General features: G+C 51.2%; 1 protein-coding gene and 1 long non-coding RNA gene across 3 annotated transcripts in view; one reads left to right on the top strand and one right to left on the bottom strand.

The window, feature by feature from the left end:
• Cpt1a (carnitine palmitoyltransferase 1A (liver)) overlaps positions 1–7,996 on the bottom strand; it is a 53,810-nt gene extending 45,814 nt beyond the window's left edge. Inside the window, exon 1 of one of the 2 annotated variants that reach the window (XM_005384264.2) lies at positions 7,865–7,996. The gene's annotated coding sequence lies outside the window, so the exon portion shown is untranslated. Of the gene's footprint in view, positions 1–4,279; positions 4,304–7,864 lie in introns of those variants that run through there. The other variant, XM_005384265.2, reaches the window with a different exon arrangement.
• Positions 7,997–8,044: 48 nt separating this feature from the next.
• LOC102018106 overlaps positions 8,045–11,187 on the top strand; it is a 20,052-nt gene continuing 16,909 nt past the window's right edge. The window contains exon 1 of the long non-coding RNA XR_001233992.1: positions 8,045–8,336. This is a non-coding gene — a long non-coding RNA (uncharacterized LOC102018106). The remainder of the gene's footprint in view (positions 8,337–11,187) is intronic.

The raw sequence follows: 11,187 nt of genomic DNA, 5'->3' as shown, positions 1-11,187 counted from the left end.
GAGACAGGGTCTCACTATGCAGTTCAGGCTGGCCTTGAGCTTACTTTGTACCCCAGGTTGGTCTCAAACTCGAAATGATCCTCCTGCCTCAGCCTCCCAAGTGCTGGGATTACAGGTGTGTGCCACCACACCCAGTTTGAGGCAGAGATTAAATGCTCTAAGCCAGCCTCGGCAATTTAGTGAGACCCTGTCTCAAAATTTAAGAAAGACTCAGGATAGATTACTAATGGGGCACTTGCCCAGCATGTATGAGCCCCTGGGCTCAATTCCCAGCAGTGAAAAAGAAGGTAGGAAGGACAGAAAAGGAGAGGGAGGGGAAGGAAGGGAAGATGTAAATACAGCCAGCAATTTGAGATCTCAAACTCTGCTTATGTTTTTTGGGTGGGTCTCAGGTACAAAAAAGGTGAAAATCTATTTCAGTCTGTTTGCTGTTGCTATATCACAACCCTGCAATGGAATTAATTTATAAAGAGGTTAAAAAAGAAATTATATTTCTTTGGCTGGGGATTTAGCTCAGCGGCACAGCGCCTGCCTGGCAAGCACAAGGTCATGAGTTTGATTCCTGGTACCGGAAAAAAAATAAAAATAAAAATAATAAATTTCTTTGGCCGGGTGTGGTGGCACATGCTTGTAATCCCAGTACTCGGGAGGCTGAGGCAGGAGGATCATTGTGAGTTCAAGGCCAGCCTAGGCTACAAAGTGAACTCAAGGCCAGCCTCAACTGCATAGAGAGATGCTGTCTCAAAAAAAAGACAAAAAAAAAAAAAAATTTATAAAGAGGTTTACTTGGCCCATGATTCTAAGGGCAGCAAGTCCCAGATGGGGTGGCCTCATCTGGCAAAGGCCCCATGTTGCATCATGGGATGACAGAGGGCATAACATGTCTAAGTGTGCACAAGAGTAGCCCTGACCTCAATGTGCAGAAGGGAATGAGGTAACACATGAACTGGCCCACTTTATAACAACAGTTCCTGTGAGCACTAATCCAATCTCAAGAGACAGACACCGCGCACCTCCCTCGAAGGTCTCATCTCTTAATGCTGCCACACTGACAACCAGATTTCACTGAGTCTAGGCGGGGAAAAACCACATCCAAACCATACCAAGCAACTTGCATCATGAAAGGTGTGTCCAGAATTCATCACAGAGCATTCAATAGATGCTTTATTTAAACTGGCCACACAGTAAATTTCCTGCAGTGGTCAATATGATGGGTCAGGTCAGGTTAGAAAAAAATTCTGACTCATTACACATGTTTTTTTTACAGCTCTCAAAAACAACAGATTCCACCTACCTCGGTATTATGAAAGTAAAGCAAATTCAAATTTGCTTGACATGATGGCTCACGCTTGTAATCTCAGCACTTTGTAGGCAGAGGCAGGAAGATTGCAAGTTGTAAGCCTAGGCAAATTTAGCAACTTAGTAAGACTCTGCCTAAAATAAGAAATAAAGAAGGGCTAGGAGTGATATTGCACAACATCAATAGGCAATAGTCAATCAGATAAATGCAGAGAAATGTGATCTTAGCAATAAAGAAGTAGAGCCAGGGATATAGTTCAGTGGTACAGTGCCTGCCTGGCAAGCACGAGGTCCTGAGTTCAATTCCTGGTACAAAAAAAAAAAAAAAAAAGCCAAAGCAATAAAGAAGTAGGCAGCCGGGGATATAGCTCAGCAGCATAAGCGCCTGGTAAGCCCAAGGTCCTGAGTTCGATTCCCAGTACAAAAAAAAAGATGGCGGCACACAGCTGTAATCCTAGCACTCTGGAGGCTGAGGCAAGAGGATCGTTGTGAGTTCGGGACCAGCCTGGGCTACAAAGTGAGTTTAAGGCCAGCCTGAACTGCATAGCAAGACCCTGTCTCAAAAAGACAAAAAGACAAAAAAAAAAAAAAAAAAGAAGAAGTAGAGAAAGCCACTGAGGATCACTGTTCCGGGCGTGCGCGCGCGCATGCGCGCGCATGTGTGTGTGTGTGTGTGTGTGTGTGTGGTGAGATACGGGACCTGTTGTGTGGTAGGCAAGCACTCTATCACTGAGTGCTGCACTGTCAGAACCCTGCCCTTTTCTTCTGAGACAGGCTCTTGCCAAGTTTCCCAGGCTGGGGCCAGGGATATAGCTCAGCGGTCCAGCGCCTGCCTAGCAAGTGCAAGGTCAATTCCCAGTACCAAAAAAAAAAAAAAAAGTTTCCCAGGCCAGCCTTGAACCTGTGACCCTCCTGCCTCTGCCTCCTGAATAACTGGGATTGCAGACATGCACCACCATGTCTGGCTCGATCTTCCATAAAGAAAATATCTAATGTGTTGACAGGCCAGACTATCTGTCCTATTAGGAGAGGAGAAGATAGGGTTATCTATCCTATTCTGAGACTCATCCTGGAGTTAAAGAGCTGGGCTTCAACCCCCAGGGCCTGACCTGCCTCCAGCTTGTCCAGCATCAGCACAAGCGCTGCCAGCCAGAAACCATGGGGGTAGCATGCTTGGTATCTCCTTCGCTATTCCTCACCTTTGCTCCCAGAGTGTAACTGAGCTTGTCCCACCACAAGACGCAATTTGTGGATTGAAGAACACAGTGATATCAATAAAATCCGCCCGCAGCCCTGACTCTGACTGCCAGAACCTATACTTACAGATGCTCCAGTTTCTGGGGAGGGGAAGAGGGATCACATCCTAATGACTAGGCTGAAAATGGACTGCATTCTCCTGACCCACCAGACCCCCCCAGTCACCCACACGGCATGCTGTACAGCATCGGCTCACTGGGAGGTGTGGATGCAGCCCTGCGCCACGAGGATCACACTGCTTGTTACCAGCCAGGGAAAAGTGCCAAATTCAACATTCCAAGTGCACTTTCTACCGAATGTGTAAGGATGCTTTCGTCCCATCATAAAGCAGAACCGTGGTGCATCTCACAGTTCAAAACTGTTTTCACATCTAACTTTTTATTGGGCATAAAACAGCATGTATCAGAGCCACCATCCTACAGAGGAGGAAATGAAAACCTAGAATGCTCACATTCCACTCAGTGCCGCATCCCTTCTGAGTCTGAGTAAAAGAGTGTGTGTGGGCGGGCCGGTAAAACACAGGCCCTCTGGCTGCCGGGAGATCCAAGCAGCCTAGAAAAGAGAGGGAGTTCGGATCTGCATTCAGATTCCAGCTCTGCCATTTACTCATACATCAGACCTTGTACAAATGTCACCTGTTTCCATACACTGTGAGAGAAGCTGAAAGACAGCCAGAGCAGCCAGCCCCGCTGCAACACCTTAGGCCTTCAATGCACGAACACACACTGTGCTTTTCCAGCTGGAGCTGTGTCCTGCCAATCTAAGTTCTCCAGGAGCCTGGGTGTTACGTCCCTGCTGTGCCCACCCCCACGCCAGAGCTCAGTGCCAGAACTTGATACTCTGGCCTCTCTTCTAACTTTGACACTTAACTTTCAACAATTTGTTCATTTCTTTCCAGCACAGCTCTGACACAATACAAAGACACCAACCCCTGGTTAGTAAAACATTTTCAGGGCACTAAAGATGCTGACTCTTGCAAAATCAGGGTTGAATGGATTTATAAATAAGGACCATTTCATTAAAAGCCAACTTTCGAGTTACAGCATATGATAACGTCTTAAAAGCAAGGCAATTTCATTTTAATACAAAATGCATTACCTGTTTAACACAGGGGGAAGGGATCCTAAAGAGAAAGAATTACCAATGTCCCTGGTCGTGTACCACTTACTCCCCAGCACAGGAATATGACATGGCCAAGAGCCACGGACCCCAGAGGAAGCCAGTACCGTGGGAGAAGAGGAGATCGCTGCAGGGAGCTAAGGGTTGTGGTTGAGGGGGAAGGAACCAGGAGCTGGTCTCAGGTCCAGAGTCCTGACTGCAGTCATTGCATGAAGGAGGTGCCCTGAGAGGAGGGACCCATCTGCTTCCTCTGCTCCCTGCTTCCCCCGTGAACTTCCTTCCTGTAGGGCAAAGAGAACTAACCACCCCACCCAAAAGAGCCCCATGATGTCAGGAGGCTGCAGTAATCCAGGGGAGAAAGGGAGCCTTACTATGCTGTCCTTCCTCCAACAAATAATCCACATGCCTGCTGGGGTCGTGGGGACACTGAGGAAGGCAAGCTTGCCAGCAGCTTGGGAAACAGAAGGAGCCAGGCTTAGCCCCAACCATATTACACATGGTGAGATTAGAGGGCAGGAAAAATTTATAAGACCCTCAGGTCCCTGACACAAGTGCTACAAAAACCACCAGCATCAAGAGTATGAAATACTCCTTTCCTTTTTACCTCAAAAGCTCCTTGTCCAATGATGAGCTGGGGATCTTCAGGGAACAGAGAATTAGCTCTCCTCTCGTCCAGCTTTCTAAGCAAAGATTATCCTGGACTGGGCACCTCATGCAGCAGCATTAATTTCTTTTATTATTAACTTTCAAAAACATTCCTCAACGTCAGAACCCACACAAAAAGACAAAGGTGGACATTTCTCAGAACTGAGGCTGCCACCTGTTACCCAATCAGGGCAAGGTAGCCTTAGCCAGGCCCTGTGAGGACCCAATGTCCACTCAATGTTTGTATGAGGTAAAAGTTGAAGGTTACAAAAAACAACAAACAGGGGGCTGGGGATTTAGCTCAGCGGCACAGCGCCTGCCTGGCAAGCGCAAGGTCATGAGTTCGATTCCCGGTACTGGAAACAAAACAAAACAAATAGTTGAAATCAACAAGCAGAAGGTATTCCTCACTTGGGTTAGGCAATGGATTAAAAAAGAATTCCTCTCTCCTCAGCAACAAAACATTTTTTAAAAAATTCCTGCACAAACTATTTAAAAGTCAAAGAAACTGGCCAGGCGTGGTGGCACATGCCTGTAGTCCCAGCACTCAGGAGGCTGAGGCAGAAGGATTGTTGTGAGTTCGAGACCAGCCTGGGCTACAAAGTGAGCTCAAGCCCAGCCTGAACTGCAGAGAGACTCTGTCTCAAAAAGGCAAAAAAAAGTCAAAGGAACTGTCACAGAGGGGATGAAGGAAGAAGGCCTCTCCGCACTGTTTTAACTTACACCTTTTGTGTACTTGTGCTGCTAATTTGTGACACATAGAAGCCTTCCAAGTAAAACTCAAGGCTGGCATACATGATCCTAAGACAAACGAGGTTCCATTTAAGGGTGAGATAACCTATTTTTTAGTCTTGTGCATGCTAAGCACGCACAGGACTAGCGAACTACAGCCACCCGCTCCCTTTTTCAGAGACGGGAGAGGGGGGCGGTTGGAGGGTCTCGCTGTACAGTATTGCGCAGGCTGGCCCTGAACTCCTGGGTTCCTGCGATCCTCCCGCCAGAGCCTCTCAAGTGACTGGGACAACAGGCAGCTGAAAATCTCTTAAACACACTTTAAATATTCCCGTCGTGAACCACTATTTTATTGTTAAAGCACCAATTCAGCAATTCAAGTTCTGTCTTCCACCAGCCACAGGACTCCGGCCCGCCAATAATAACAACGCACAGTGACTAAACAGTGCTCCCCCGCCCCAAATGCAAACGACAAAGTGCAGAAGCAGCCTTAGGCTGGGCGCTGTTTCCACCGCCCACCGCGGGCCCCCACCTTCCCATTGCCCTTAAGACCCAGGCAGCCCTTTCAACTGCGCGCTTGGAGCGCGTCCTGGAACCGCAACTGCAGCTTCCGCGCCCCGCCCCTTCCCCCAGCCGCGGGCGGGCGTCACGTGACGGCTGAGAAAAGTAGGGGAAAGGTTACAGGGAGCCCCGCCTCCGGGCTGGCTTGTCCCCGGCGCTCAGATCCTGTTCCACCGGCCGTGCCCACAGAGACTTTCCGGAGCGAGCTGGCGCGCGGCGCCGCTGCCACCGCTGCGACTGCGGATGAAATGCAGTGCAACTCTCCGTAGGAAGGAAGGACAAGCCCTGCGGTGCTCACTGTTGGGGACAGTTACAAGCTCAGTTTGCCCAATGACAGACGCCACCTGTAACCGGCAACCTGGCACTGCGCCCACGCGAGCCGAGGGCGCGTCCAAAAGGGGTTCACTGCTTAGCCCAAGTAAAAATTAACGGTGTTTTTATGAATGGGCACACGAGGCTAAGGTTGGGCAAGCACAAGCCAGCGCCAAGACTCCCCGGAGACCCAGGCCTGAGGACTCTTAAGGTCACTCACTGGTCCCGGGCCAGGGCTAAAACGTAGAAACAACAGTTTAATTCCATCTCGAAGTTAGGCGGCTTGTTTTTAATACGGGTTGGCCTGTGCGTGATCCCAGATTGTGCCACAAAGTTATGCACACTCCTAAACCTGACCTTGTCTGGGACCAGCCACTGTGAGATGGAATTCAAGCGCAAGGTCAATCTACCAGCGCTTCACGCAAAGGAAACCAGTAAGTTATACGAGGAAAGAGCCCACTGCCTCCGGGTACCGAGGCAAAACCTGCCTAAAGAAACTCTGGGCGAGTTACAAGCTAGACACTCGCCTGGACTACAGTATCCTCCCTGGCACTAATGCCCACGTGTCTGTGGCTTCCTCAGCTGGGCCAGCGTCACCTTAAATACTTTGGAAAGGGGGGAGGGGAGGCGCTTACTGACACAAATAAAAGGGCAGTGCTTCGGCCCTTTTTTATTCCTTTGGTTTCGGGTTTTGGCGGAAATAAACAGCATGCTTGAATTTCTGGAATGGCGAGAAACCAGATGCCTGTTCAAGAAAATGGTGTAACAAAATACACGTTTCCAAAGGTTAAACTTATTTGCTTTATCCAGTAACTTAAAAAATTACCACTTTCCTATTGAAATCTGCCCTGGAATATTTCACTACTTGAAGCAAAGAGGAACCGAAAGTCTGCCCTCGAAGTGGGAATATTAGGTTTGTTCTGTATGTAACCTGGTAATTCTACCTTTTAATTCTTGAAGTTTAAAAAAAAAAAAGTTTGATGAGCCGTCGCCTTCCTCTAGCTTTGATGAAAAGCAGACACTGATTTCCTTTATAAAGACACTGATCCACTGCCTTCCTGAACAAAGCCGAGGGAAGAGGCTGCTGGTGCCGGTGCGGAGCCGGGGCTGTACCCAGGACCGACCGCGCCTTCGGGCTCGCGGGCCAAGTTCGCCGGGCCTGGTCACGTGAGCAACAACCCCCCCCCAGCCAGCCTGGAGCGACCTTGGGCAGCCTTGCCGCTGCCCCCTGCCCTTGACCCGCGCGGAGGATGAGGGCGTTCACAAGCAGGGGTCCAAGCCCCCACACACAAGCCCCCTACCGCTAGCTTCGCGCCAAGGGCGTGTCCCGCAGGCTGCACTGCGGGGGCGGAGTGAGGAGGGGGATTAGGGGACCGAGATCGGCCACGTCCAGAAGCGGAGCATCCCTCCCGCGATCGCACTGTACCTGCCCGCGGGCTGACAGCCCTCGGGTGACCCCCGACCCAATGCACTGGCCGACAGGAGGTGGGATGCGATGCGACCGGGCAGAGAAACGAATCGGTGCCCTACTGGTTTGGAGCGGAGGCATCCCGCCAGGGCCCGAGGCCAGAGCATCCCTCCTGCTGCGGATCGAGCCTTGCTCCCTACAGACAGCCCCAGGCAGACCCCAGACCCAGTCCACTCACAGCGGACTGGAGAGACGGGGAGCAAGGATCGGAGCCCATGCGCGACTGTCCGGGGGGCGCGGGGAGCGTCTGGCCGAGTCTGAACATCAAGCATCCTCCCGCGGACCCCAGGGTCTCATCCCTGAGCAGCTCCAGGTTCCCTAAGAGCTCGGCTGTCCGAGGGCAGCGCTTGGGTCCGCCGAGCCCTACCGGGCGGCTACCAGCCGTGAACCGCGCCCGGGTCCCAGAAGCCTCGCGGCCCCCGCCCAGCCCGCCAGGCGCTGTCCCCACGCGCGGCCGCGGCCGAGTCTTACCGAGTCGGCGGACTGCAGTTCGGCGGGCAGCAGAATGAGCGAGTGGCGGGCGAGCGCCGGAGGCGGGAGGACCGCAGACGGGACCCGAGCGCACGGACGCCGGTCGCCGCCGATTGGCTGAGCCGCGAGGGCCTGCGGCTGGAGCTGGCTGGCGACCAAGGGTGCGCGCTGGGCTGGGCGGGGCCTGGGTGGGGCGGGGTCTGGACGGGGCGGGGTCAGGTGAGGAAATTGAGGCTCGATAGCGCGCCTGCCAAAGCAAGCTCTGCGGGGATGGGATCTAGAAAGGCGTTCCCCTCCTTGGGAACCTCTGTTTCTCCATCTGTAAAATGGGCCAACTCATTAGCACCGTGCCTCGCTTATGCTGCGTTTACAGACCAGGCTGATGCAGCTTATGCCCCGCCCCCTTTTACAAAGGAGGAACCCCGTGGGGGAAAGGATGACTAACTTGCCCGAGATCACACGGCTCAGAATGGTAAGTTAGCCCACGCCCCAAGTCGGATCTTGTCCCCGAGTGACAGCTGTTGTAATCGGAGGCAGAGTGGCTGGCGGGGCTAACACGCTAAGGGGCTCCTTCTCATGCAACTGGAATGCCTCCCTTGAGCGGCTTTGGGGAGATCTGGTAAAATATTAAGGGGCTGGACTGTGGCTCGGTAGTAGAACGCATGCTTAGCGTGCGCGAGGCTCTGGGTTTGATACCCAGGACTGAAAAAAAAAAAAAAAAAAAAGATTCCGGCGGCGTCAAGAACGTAATAGGTGCCAAGAGGGAGAACTGCAGACCAGTGCGAGATGGGGACAGGGACTGGGAGAGAGCTGACCTGCTAGCCCCTGGGGAAGCCACCTACCCCTTTCTTCACCTGCCTGTTTTCTTTCTCGAGCTGGACAGCTGCGTACAGCGGTTGCTCCAGAAATGCACTAATGCAGTGAAGAAGACTTGGTACCCATAGCTGTCAGTCACTCCTGGTTATGAAAACTCGGTGTATGCCTCCATCTTTCCATTAAATAATTGTTGTTCCAGCAGAAGGCTTTAGAAGAGAAAGTGAAAGTTTTCCCTTGATCCCGCCCTGGCGGGGCCACCGCCGCAGTTAAGCATTGCTGCTGCCCCCGCTCCCCCACCCTCTGGTTTTAAGTAAAGAAGAGTCGTATCTTTTTGTCGCCCTTGCTTATGTCGTGGTGTAGTTCTCCGTGGGGACACGGGGACGGCCCGCGTCTTTCAGCGGACTACACAGTATCTCCTTTGACGATCTGCTGTGATGTTCGACCGGCCCCAAGAGACATCAGGGGCACCCTTTGCACCACCGCAGGTATAATAAAGGGGGCACTGGCCGTGAACATCCCTCCGCGAGGGCGTTTCTCCTGAAGAACTGACCCTAGAAGTGAAGCAGTCAGGCACCTGGAAGCGCCTTTTTGGTGCCATCTGCCAAGCTGCCATCCGGAAATGCTGCTAAGATCCACCTCCTTCCCAGGCGTGGGCCTCGCCTCCGGTTATCCATTCTTTTGAATCTTTGTCAATCTTGAAAGCGGGGAGGGACAGGAAGAACCTCTCCTCCTTTTTTAGTTGCCCTTCTTTGAGGCCTGAAGTTGGAGGTCCCACCCCACGCTGGCTCTTGCGTGACCCGGCTCATCTCCTGCCCTAGGAAGCAGGTGGTCTGAGCCCGGACACCAGGGCTGCCTGCACGTGCCCTGACGCCTGGCGCGTCGTCTCCCAGCCTGTCCCTGCTCGTGAGCCTTCCCGGCTTGCGCCACGGAGGCTGGCCTGTCACGCTCACCTCAGATGCCCTTCCCTGCTCTCCCTAGAACCCCAGAGCTGGCAGGTCCCCGCCCCAAGGTCACTTCCTTGTTTAATATATGCCCTGTTGTGCTCCCCGCTCGGATTGGCCCTGTGCCCTGTCTGTTGCGAAGGCTTCCTGGCCTTGACCTTGCGCCGCTCCCTGCGCGCCGCCTCCTGGCCACCTGCAGGCGGGGCGGGGCGCCTAGCTCACCTGTGCCTCCCGGCGGACGCACGCGCAGTGAGGAGCCCATCCCCGCCCGCAACTGGCACGGGGTCTACACCGCGCCTCTGCTTCGGGAACTGCAGCTCCCAGGAGTGACTATTAATAAAAGACAAGAGCCAGGCCCCTGGGGAACTCCAGGCCCGATCCTTTAAATTCCCTGGGGCCAAAAATATCCCAGTATCCAACTCAGAAACTAGAATAATGTTTCACAAGCTCTGTTGAGTTTTTATTCTTCAAATTCTTTCCTAGTTTTTTTTTTCTTTCCAGTTTTAATAAAATATGCAGCAGCTGCCTCATACTGAAACTTTTCCAAGAATAAGAAAACTTTTAAAAATTCATGTAATGTTTTTATCACTGAGATTTCTTTTGGGGGGGATATTACCTTTTTTCGAGACAGGGTCTCACTATGTACTTCGGGGTAACCTTGAACTCACTATATAATCTAGACTGGAACTCACAGTGATCCTCCTGCCTCAGCCTCCCAAGTGCTAGGATTACAGGTATGGGCCACTGTGCCTGGCAAGATTTCTTTTTTTTTTTTTTAATTTTAAAAGTACCTTTTAATGAGAAATTTAAACCTTTAAGCCGGGCATGGCGGCGCAAGGCTGTAATCCCCGCACTCGGGAAGCTGAGGCAGGAGGATTGTTGCTAGTTCCAGACCAGCCTGGGCTCCAAAGTGAGCTCAAGGCCAGCTTGAACTGCATAGTGAGACCCTGTCTCAAAAAGACAAAAAAAAAAAAAAAAAAAAAAAAAAATTAAACCTTTAGAAACTAATGAGAATAATATAATAAAGGGCAATAATACAACCTAAATTCAAACTCAGCAATTATCAAGCCAGGACCAGGCCCCCTACTGCAACTGATTTATTTTATTTTATTTTATTTTATTTTATTTATCTTTTGTGGTACTGAGGATTCAACCCAGGACCTCAACTGAGCTATATCCCCAGAATGTTTTATATTTTCTAATTTTTTTTTTTATTTATTTTTGAGCAGTACTGGGGATTGGACCCAAGGCCTTCCCACTGAGCTACATCCCAAGCCCCAGAACATACATTTGGTGGGGGAGTGGTTAGAGGTTTGCTATGTTAGTAAGTTGCCCAGGTTGGGCTCAAATTTTTTTTTTTTTTTTTGGTTTTTTTTCCAGTATCAGGAATCAAACTCATGACCTTGTGCTTGTCAGGCAGGTGCTGTGCCGCTGAGCTAAATCCCCAGCCCCTGGGCTCAAAGTTGTAACTCTGATGCCTCAGCCTCCCAAGTAGCTGGGATGCCATATGTGTACCACTGAGCCCAGATTTTTCTTTCTTTTTTTTTTTTTTTTTTTTTTTTTTTT

This window comes from Chinchilla lanigera, unplaced genomic scaffold (genome assembly GCF_000276665.1).
Source record: "Chinchilla lanigera isolate Chin_1 unplaced genomic scaffold, ChiLan1.0 scaffold00021, whole genome shotgun sequence".
Lineage (NCBI taxonomy): Eukaryota > Metazoa > Chordata > Mammalia > Rodentia > Chinchillidae > Chinchilla > Chinchilla lanigera.
Note: the sequence above shows the minus strand (reverse complement) of the source record. Positions and strands in the feature narration are given on the sequence as shown.